The sequence below is a fragment of the Charadrius vociferus genome, unplaced genomic scaffold, assembly GCF_000708025.1.
Source record: "Charadrius vociferus isolate BGI_N301 unplaced genomic scaffold, ASM70802v2 scaffold35, whole genome shotgun sequence".
Lineage (NCBI taxonomy): Eukaryota > Metazoa > Chordata > Aves > Charadriiformes > Charadriidae > Charadrius > Charadrius vociferus.
The window spans coordinates 717,401-727,220 of NW_009648640.1; positions in this window are offsets into that span (position 1 = coordinate 717,401).

Genomic DNA, 9,820 nt, shown 5'->3' on the forward strand with positions numbered 1-9,820 from the left:
CCTAAACATGTGGAAGAAGAAGTGCTTTTGGTTCAAAAAAATATATGTAACTTCTACTCGGCTGATTTCTGATTTGCACATGAACATAAGCGGGGGGTGTCGCAGAGCCCCTGCCGTGGGGAGCCCCCCCAGCTGACGGGAGAGCTTTTGGGATGCCCCAGTCAGGGAAGCGGGTTTATAGAAAAGTCGGTTTTATTCCTACTTCAGTAGTTTCTTTCTCATCAAATCACAGTCATTTGGGGCCTTTTGAAGGAGAAGCAATTCTTAATTCCCAATAGAAATAGGGCTCGTTTTCAGTTCCAGGAAAATAATCTGTTGCTCCTCTCGCTGATTTTTCTCTAGGAAGAGAAAAGTCATAAAAATAACAAAAAGTATGGGGGTTTGTCATCATTATCTGTTCTCAAGCATGGGAGCTGCTCTTGGCTTCCGAAAAATAAGGGGAAAAGTGAAGGGGAAACCTCCTCTCCTCTCCTCTCCTCTCCTCTCCTCTCCTCTCCTCTCCTCTCCTCTCCTCTCAAAGGAGAATCTATACTTCTCCAATTTAGTCTCATATCTCTTAAGAGTTTCAGACAAACAAAATAACAAAGTGAAGAACTCGTAATTCCTCCTCCCAGCACGCCTCTCCTCTCCTCTCCTCTCCTCTCCTCTATCTGAAAGGAGAATCTATACTTCTCCAATTTAGTCTCATATCTCTTAAGAGTTTCAGACAAACAAAATAACAAAGTGAAGAACTCGTAATTCCTCCTCCCAGCACGTCTACTGAAAGCCATCCAAAAAAACAGTCCGACAGAGCAAAATTGTTCTCCCGGCCCCAAAGGTGTCATCACAGCATTCCAAAATCGCTATCCCAGTGGCACGCCTGCTCCGTTGCCCGATTAATTAACCGTGTGCCGGTCGTCTCAAGCCTGCTCTTCGTTTTTCAGATACTCAAAAATGTATTTGACAAAAAAATGAAGTTAATATGAATTACAAAATATGAGGCTTTTGGCATTTGAGGTAGGGTCATGACGGCCTTCCTGTTAGTTTGCTTTTTCAGTTAGGAAGAAAGTGGTGGCACCTTCTGAGCCAGGTCTTGACGTCCTTCTTGCACACTCTTTTATCATGGGCAGGAACATCCCCAATGAGCGAGGCAGCAGCGAGGAGCACCACCGACGTCCTCCCCTACTCCAGCTTTTAAACCTAAGATTTTGACTTTCCCATCCCGCAGTCCCAAGGCTGCGGTGGCATGCTCTGCAGCAACTTCTTTTGCATAAAAAAAGCCTGATATGTGATAAAGCTGTGATAGGTTAAGTGGAAGTTGAACTAAAAGCAGTATAAACTATGTAGAATAGAAAAGAGAGTTTTAAATTTAAAAAAAAAAAAAAAGACAAAGAAAAAAAACCACAACCACAAAAAAACCCAACCCAACCACCCAAAGAAAACCCCCAAAACGTGTAAAGACTTCCTGGATAGCCACACCGGGTTTGTGGATGTTGGTTCAGCAAGTGAAGGCTTCAGGGCAGGATGCACAACGGTGCTCTGCCTGCAGGTCAAGGAGCGAGCTTGTCCGCTGGTGGGGGAAAAGAATAAATTAATCAAAAAAGAAAGTTTTGGGGCCCTTCAGCGTGTGTCATGGTGGTGGAATGAATTTGTGTTGTGCTATTTGATCCGTCAGTCTGAATGAATAAACTAAGAAACTTTTCCCTGAGGAAAAGGCAGGAAGGGGACTGACGGGGAGGAGTCAGGGAAGCGCCAGGAAAAACCTGATACTACCTAAACCTTCGCAATTAATAACTTGGTTATGACAGAATGGTTAAAACAGACAAGAAAATGTTAGAATTAAAATGAAAAAAGAAAAATATGGTTTTTAAATGAGTACAAATTTTAGGAGATTTATGAAATTACAAATGTGGTATTTGCAACCCTAAAACCTGCAACGGGGCAATGACTTTTATAGACGTTGCCTATGATAGTCCTGCTTTCGCACCCACCTCGAGAAGTTCCCGTACAGATCCTGAATGCAGATGCATCTTCAGACATGTCTCCTGTGATCCTCCGGCCCACCAGCGGTGGGATGGGAATGGCTGTAAAGGGAGAAGGTCTCCAGAGGGCGGTGGGAGAGCTCCGACATCCACCTCATTTACATCCCTACAAGGAGTTAGGTGGAATGAGTATGTCTTAAAACGAGACCCACGGAGGCGTGGAGACACACGTCCGAACGACATGTGATCCTCGTTAACATATTTGGAATACTTGTGGGAGAATTAGGCTGAAGCCCAGTAATGGCGCGAATTAAATCTGTGCAGAGCATTTCTATTACCGGCAAAGAGTTCTTGCTGGGGAAGTTTCAACGTGGGTTTAGCTCAATACATATTCCCGTTTTACAGAGTAACAACAAAATATCTGTATTTGTTAGAAGCGATCTACTTCCCTAAGAGCAGAGCTAATATTACTTAGGAATATAAGAAAGGCAGCAAAGCACAGCAAGCAACAAATTATGAATTATTCAATGCAAATGTCAAGTCTTAGTAGTGAATGTAGATGTAAATCTTTTTTTGAAAGGCTAAGCGTTGCCATTAAGCGAGTCCATATGACACTACATCTGTTGGGTTTCTTTTATATCGTCTTATTTTTATGTATGCTGGGGAAAAGTATTGGGAATTTCCACATTAGAATTTTAATAACATCATTTCCCCAACTTCTGTTGTCTGTTGATCTAATGTTTGATGAAGGGATGATTTTTTCTGGCAGAGGTTAAATCCGTAACCACTTCATTAGCTGTCCAAGCTGTAAGTCTTCAAATGAAATTGTCGTTTTCTACGTATTGAACCCGAGAAGTCAGATAAATTTAACTTGCTGCCATTTTCAGAGCATCACCTCCTGATGTGGCGCTTTTACGTGATCTTACGCTGTGTATCTGAGTCACTCGATGAAGAATTCCTCCGCGTGTGTGGGGAGAGCGCAGTCTGGATCAAAATCTGTTTAATCCCCCCCTCAAATTGCAAATTACTGATGTCTCCAAATTCTGATTTTGCGTTGCATCACTCTTGCCCACATAAGAGACGGGCAAGTCAGTCCCATTTCTCCGCTCTCTTCTGTGTTTCTTTCATTTCAGCATTGTCACGTTTGTCCCCCGGTAGCTGCATCCAGACAGAGCTGGTTTAATTTCTTGCGAAGATGGGGAGCAGTGTTGAACCCCAGAAGAGCGAGGAGGTGTCCGTTACTCTGCCGATGGATGAGAAGTCTGTGCCGGGGGACTCCCGTCTACTCGATAGAATCAATCTCTCCAAGTATTTCTATAGCTCACATTATCCCGTGTGCCTCCAGGAGAAGAAGCCAAGAACAATTGGCCATTGTCAGTTTATGAAGCAACTTTTTCATCTTCCTTCCCCAAAGACTAAATACTTAATTAAGTAAATTAAAATTAATTACGGAATCTGTACAACAAGATGTTATCGCGTCTGTCCCCTAAACTGAGCGCTCTCTGCTGTTCCTGCACGTTCACCCGCTAATCATAGAGTCACAGACTCATAGGATGGTTTGGGTTGGAAGGACCTTTCAAGGCCACCTAGTCCAACCCCCTGCCATGAGCAGGGACATCTTCAACTGGATCAGGTTGCTCAGAGCCCCGTCCAACCTGACCTGGAATGTTTCTGAGGATGGGGCATCTCCCACCTCGTTGGGCAACCTGGGCCGGTGTCTCACCACCCTCAGCGTGAAAAATGTCTTCCTTCTCTCTAGTCTGACTCTCCCCTAAGAGGAGGTGCCCAGTGGAGCAGCTCGGGCGCGTGGGTGGCTTTGTTCAGCAGATCCCACTTGGAGCTGGGATCGTTTTCCTTCACCTGGCCAGGGCATCAGCCATGTGGAAACATCTCTGCGCGTTTACGGTCAAGCACTGTGAACCAGTGTGAGTGATTTAAAATACGCATCGCTTCCGTCTTCCAGAGCTGAGGGCAAAAAGCTTTCACTTTTGGAAAGATTGTTTCATATTAAGTGATACTGAAATATACAATGGGGAAAGTCCATTTCTAACATTCTCAAAGCATCTCTGCGTATTTTTTAATGATTTCTTGTGCTTTCTTAGCAAGAGGTTTAAACTGAGCCAAATTCCAAAGGACGCAAATGTTGCATTTCTATTAATTAGTTTTCAGATGAAGATGTTGCCGTTAACTATCGACAGTGATCCTCTTATCAACTGTCTGATAAGGGTGACTTAAGTATCTAATAAAATAATGGATTAAACGGCAAGAGGGAATGAAGCGTATAGCGAGGATAGTTGAACCTGCAGCAAAATGAACACAATTATTTACCAAATGAAAGGAAAGTGTAATAGGTTTATTGATTTTGATCTTAAAACTTGTAGGCAATGAACATCGTGAAGATGTCAAGAGCAAATGTACCCATTGGACAAGCCGGTCAGAACCAGGAGAAGACTTCTCAGCAGCATGTGCAAGCAGAAGCAGGGCCAGCCCCAGGAGGGACCGTTCCCACCGTGGGGAAGGGGTTGGAGAGCAAATCGACACCTGAGGGGAGCGGTGGGGATGGCTGGGGGTGGTGCCTCTCCCCAGAATCGCTGTTGACCCCCGGCCGCAGCACCAGCAAGCCCAGCGAAGGAGCAGACACGGAGGCTGCTCTGCTGTTGCCCACCATCCTGCTGCCCCGAGATCTTACTTTCCAAAAGGGATCAATGACTATTAATTAAAGGAGCTGTAAACACAGCCTCGTGAGTCAGGCGCTCGCACTTCGGGGGTGTGTTTGGTGGGGGCAGTCGCAGGGAAATGTCAATAGCGACGGCTGTTGCAGGCACAGGAGTGTGTGGCCGTGTGGCTTTATCCTAGAATCATAGAATCATCTGGGTTGGAAGGGACCTTTAAGATCATCGAGTCCAACCATCAACCCAACACTGCCAAACCCACCACTACCCTATGTCCCTCAGCACCACGTCTGCCCGTCTGTTAAATACCTCCAGGGATGGCGACTCCACCCCTTCCCTGGGCAGCCTGCTCCAGTGCTTGACAACCCTTTGGGTGAAGACCTCTGGGTCTTGCGGGTTGGGGTGTACAGCAGGCAGCTGCCAGGCTCTCCTGGGGGCCTCGTTATAAAGCTGAGGTCATAGAATAAGTAATAAATGATGCTTCCACAACAGCAGGCTCCAGGAGGACAGGCAGTGAAGCAGCGTGTCCCACACCACACACAGTCATATCACCCTCTCTGCAGTACCAGTGCGTGGCCCAGCAGCCAGACCGCTTCGCCGCTGTCCTCGCTTGCTGAAAAATTATCACCAGTGGACAAAAAGATGGTTTTTATGCTGCCTTCTTTCAGCCCCGTGTGGCTCCTGATTACAGGGAAAGCAGTTTTTATCACCACGTTTCAGACATCAGGATGAATCCCCCCCAAGTGCGGCTGTTGGGGTAATCTAAACGGGTAATACTCAGGGTCTGCCCAAAATGTAACTAATAACGTGTGTTATGGAGCTGTAACTAATTATACGGCCTTTAACTATCATCCCACAGAGTTGTTTGTGGGTTTTTTTAATGATCCTTGAAAGACGGAATGAGATTTCTTCTTGAGAATTTCCATGAGTTAGGGGCCTCCTGAACCGAAGACATTTATTTCAATTTTTTTTCTTCAATGACACCAATCCCAGGTAAATCACACCTGACCAGAAGTTCGCATTCTCTTCTACTTGTTTCTGGATTCAAAGAATAAGTTAAAAGTCTTGAAGTTTACATTTCTCAGAAAAAGGCAAGATAGAAAACAAGGTTTCTTTTAAAATCTCTGCTGTTACTGCTGCAGAAAGGCATCGGGGCCCACTGTTCTCAGGTAAATAACCACAAATCTAAAGTTTTCTTGTCTGTCATGCTCTAAAATATCTGCTTGGAACTGAAGATGCACATTGTCTTCCTTGTTTGAAGTTTGAATGACCTCTTACTTAAGCCCTGTAGCCAATTGCATCTATTCAAGTTTTCAGAGAATGTAGAAACACAGGAGGTTTGAATATCTTCTTCTAAGAATATCGTCTTCTAAGAAGCATATTGTAAGCACCGTCTGATCTCCAAACTGAACTCAGCTAAATTTATTCCCGCTCCCAACCACCTTACTCCTGCCGTAGTTCCCTGCTTATACGTCTGGGTCAGGGCTTGATGGATTTGAACGGCCCACGAAAATGGAATTGCCGTTCCACAAAGGCTGCTGCGTTTGGAAACGTGATTTCTCCCATCAGTCTCCCAGACGTGCTTTTCCCGGCCGCTGCACAGCTCCGGCTGCCCATGCCGGGAGGAGACCGTGCGCCTTTTCTACGTCACCAAAGGAAAACCATTTCTTGACTTGCGCACGTGACTTCCTTGTCGAGAAATCCACCAAGCCGCACAATGTGCGTTACTTACTCGGTATTTATTTGTTTAATGCCAAAATGGAGAACCTACCTTGAGGCTAAAACCCCATACTTAAAAACAAGCCCCCCAAATTAATGGTGCGAGGGCTCTGCCTGCGGGCAAGCCTGCCCAGTGCTCTGCAGCAGAGCGTTGTACAACCCTTAGCAGTTTTTTAAGCTCCATCAGAACATATTTGACTTTTTCCTCCCGTTGTTCTGATTGGAACATCATCCCACAGTAGCAATCGTCTTCTGATTTCCAACCTATCTTTGCTCAAAGTTGGTTTTCATCCATTTGTTCTTGTTCCCACACAGTCGTTCAGCTTCTCTCTCTGGATATTTGGTCCCTGGTACCTCCACAGCCAACGATAATATCCCTCCTCGGCGTTTGCTCTGTTGGAGCAAGCCAGCCGCACACTTCTCATCTCTTTCTGTATGGTGGTTTCTCCGATCACTCGGTCATTTTGGCAGCCGTTTGTTGCCAAATTAGGTAATCACTTATACTTGGTGTTTCGGAAGCAGTCTCAGCAGTGCGCTGGAGGGTAACTCCAGTCCATCTCTTTTTCTCTCCTCAACACCTTTCAGTCATCTCGCCTATACTTGCAGCTTGCGCTCACGTTGGAATCAACCAATGTATATAGCCGGTTGTGAGCTCTTTCCAGTTAACGAGATTTTATTTTATTAGCCCAGCTTTTTTTTTTTTTTTTTTAGAACTAGAATTAGTGTATAGTACTAATTTTCAGACTGAAAAATATTAATACAAAAAAACAGTGAGATGAAATTTAACATTGCTATAGAAGACGACGCGCAATGCACAGTGTAGAGCTTGTGCTGCACCATTTGTGCCCTAATGCCCGTAATTAAGGCAATCACTGGACTGGTGATTGACTTGCTCGTGCCATTTGTATTCCCGGTCCCAGTCCCGAGGCAGAAACCTGACATCCCTGTGCAGGAACGTGGTCCTCGATGAGCGTGTGAGTTTGCCCACAGTAATGAGAGAGATGGATTTGGAGGCACGGGTCTTTCAGAAGAACAGCTCCAGCTGGTTTTTAAGCCGCGTCGTACAGTCCCTTTTGCCCCTGAAAAACATGGTACGTCTGCTTCCCTCATTCGCACTTTCAATCTTTCGAGGACTTCGCCTGTTTGTTCTGAACAGTATCTTTTATCCAGCCCAGAGCCCTGGTCCATTGCTGGATCTGCTGTACACCAAAAGGAATTGGCAATGGTGTTTCTCAACCAAAGCCAAATGGACTTGATTTGTTTTCTCAGCCCTTTGCTTTGTTGCGAGATCTCGTTCAAATAAAAGCACAAACGGAACATGAGAAGATGCCAGTGAGCTGAGTTTTGGTATTGCTTATGTTGCTGGAGGTATCGACTCTACCACATCACCGCCTCTTCTCCCTCCATCATCCAGCACTTTACCAGTAGGAGCTTTTCTGCTTCTCTAAAGTAGCAATTTCTCATTGTGTTTGATTGCCTTCCTAATTGCCTGTTCTGGTTAGTCTGGCACAGAAGAAAACTCACTCCCTGGGGAGGAGGCCCCAGCAAAAGCCCAAAGACAAACTCATCTCCTTCAAGCAGACACTTGGAAGGAAGGATGAGACGACCCAGTGTCGTGTTCCATTTCTCCTCTTCATTTGCTTGCTAATTCACAGCTAAACCCTCTTTATAGTGGGGAGGTCCTAATCATCTTTAGTTATAGGGGTTTAGAAACTACAGGAGAAAAGGAGGATGTTCTAAGATGGTAGGACTTACCAATCCATAGGGGGGTTTTGGTCAATAAAAGAAATAAAAGTACAAAACAATATGTTTGTTCAGCTTCCAGTGTGTAAATGTTGCAATTCTGAATATAGCGTTAAAAATATTGCCTAAATCCTTCTTTTAATTTCCAGAGGACTTTACATCTGGCAGCAACTTGCAATACATTGCAGAATATTCTGGAAAAAAAAAAAAGCAAGTCTGTCAAAGCTTCATCTTCTACTAGGATGTGATTTAGCAGAAATATTCTGTAACAGATTGAGTTATGTTTTCTTCTAGCACAGTAATTGGCTTCATGTTTCAAAATATGAACCTCTACAAATGATGTTTCTCTCATGTACCCAGAGGTATCTCGTATTTATATCCCAATAAGCTTATAATATTGAAGAAATGCGTTGGGTGTCAGGCCTTGCATGACAGCTGTAGCTCTTTCAATCGTTATTATTAAGGAATATTTGCGCAAGCTGCCATCTCTGTCATTTTAGAAAATTTTTTTTTGCAATTTTGCGACACAATTTGCCTCCCGTGGTCTCTGTGCACGCCGTAAAGACTCCACTTATTGAGCTCAGCAAACGTCACTTGTTGACTATGTGGTTCTCTTCGGTTCAGCTGTAAATTAGCCCAGGCAGAAGTTTCACAGAAAATTAGAGTCTTTGTTTTAAGAAAGTTAATTGTTGCTGTAGCTCTGATCTTTTCTGCTTTTATTTCAGACAAATATACGTTCGCTCAGTTTGTTGGAATCGATGAGTGAGGGTATATATTGGGAAGTGGTGTGGGTTTGAAGTGGGATTTGCTTTGATATTTCTGTGCAAATCCATGTGATAGCTCACTGACTCATAGAGCTGAAAATAGGTGGTGAGATCAACCACAGAATTCTTTACAGATTTTTTTTTTTTTTCTTCCTTTTCTTGCTTAGCTAGCTGCTCTTCCAAAAAATCCAGGTCATTATTCAAACCTGCACTTAGATTAAAACTCCAGATAGCATCGCTCTTACTCATTGATGAATCACACTGGAATGAATTTTGGTCCTACCAAACAAACTATGCGTTGCCTTAGTCATAAGTTTGTTTAGCAAATCACATGTCAGCCTTAAATTGAGCACTTGCTTAAAGCGGATACTTCTTGAATATATTCTGGAAAGTTTGCGTGTAAGCTTTATACTGGTCTATATCGATAAGATTTATATCGGAAACTTCTCAAAGCAAAACTAGAGAACGAAAAATTCTGTCCAAGCTATAGGTGCAGTCTTTATCCCCAAAATACACCAGTTCACCTTGTATCATTCGGACAGAAATAAAACGAGTTACAAACGTTAAGCATAAGAATATTGATCTATTCTTTTAGAATACAATTAACTGCTGAAAAACACAAGTTGGAAGTTACAATGACCTGTTGTAGGCTGTTTCACATGAAGGAAATCCAGATCCTTCTTTTTATCGTTCTTTCTTTGCCACTTACATCAACCTGCACATAAACGCGTTACTTAACGACCCAGTGGGGCCGGAGCCGTCACGCGGAGCTGCCGCACGAGAGCCAAAGCATCAGAGCAGCGTCAAGCCTGCAAAGCCCGGCGCTAGAGGGAGGAGAGGGCAATTCTCAGGCAAGTCCTTCCATCCCCAACAAAAGCAAATTTCAGGAGCAAAACAGAGAGAGTTAAACTCGTGGGTTAAAACACGAACGGAGGTTGTTTAGCAACATACCTAAACGGAC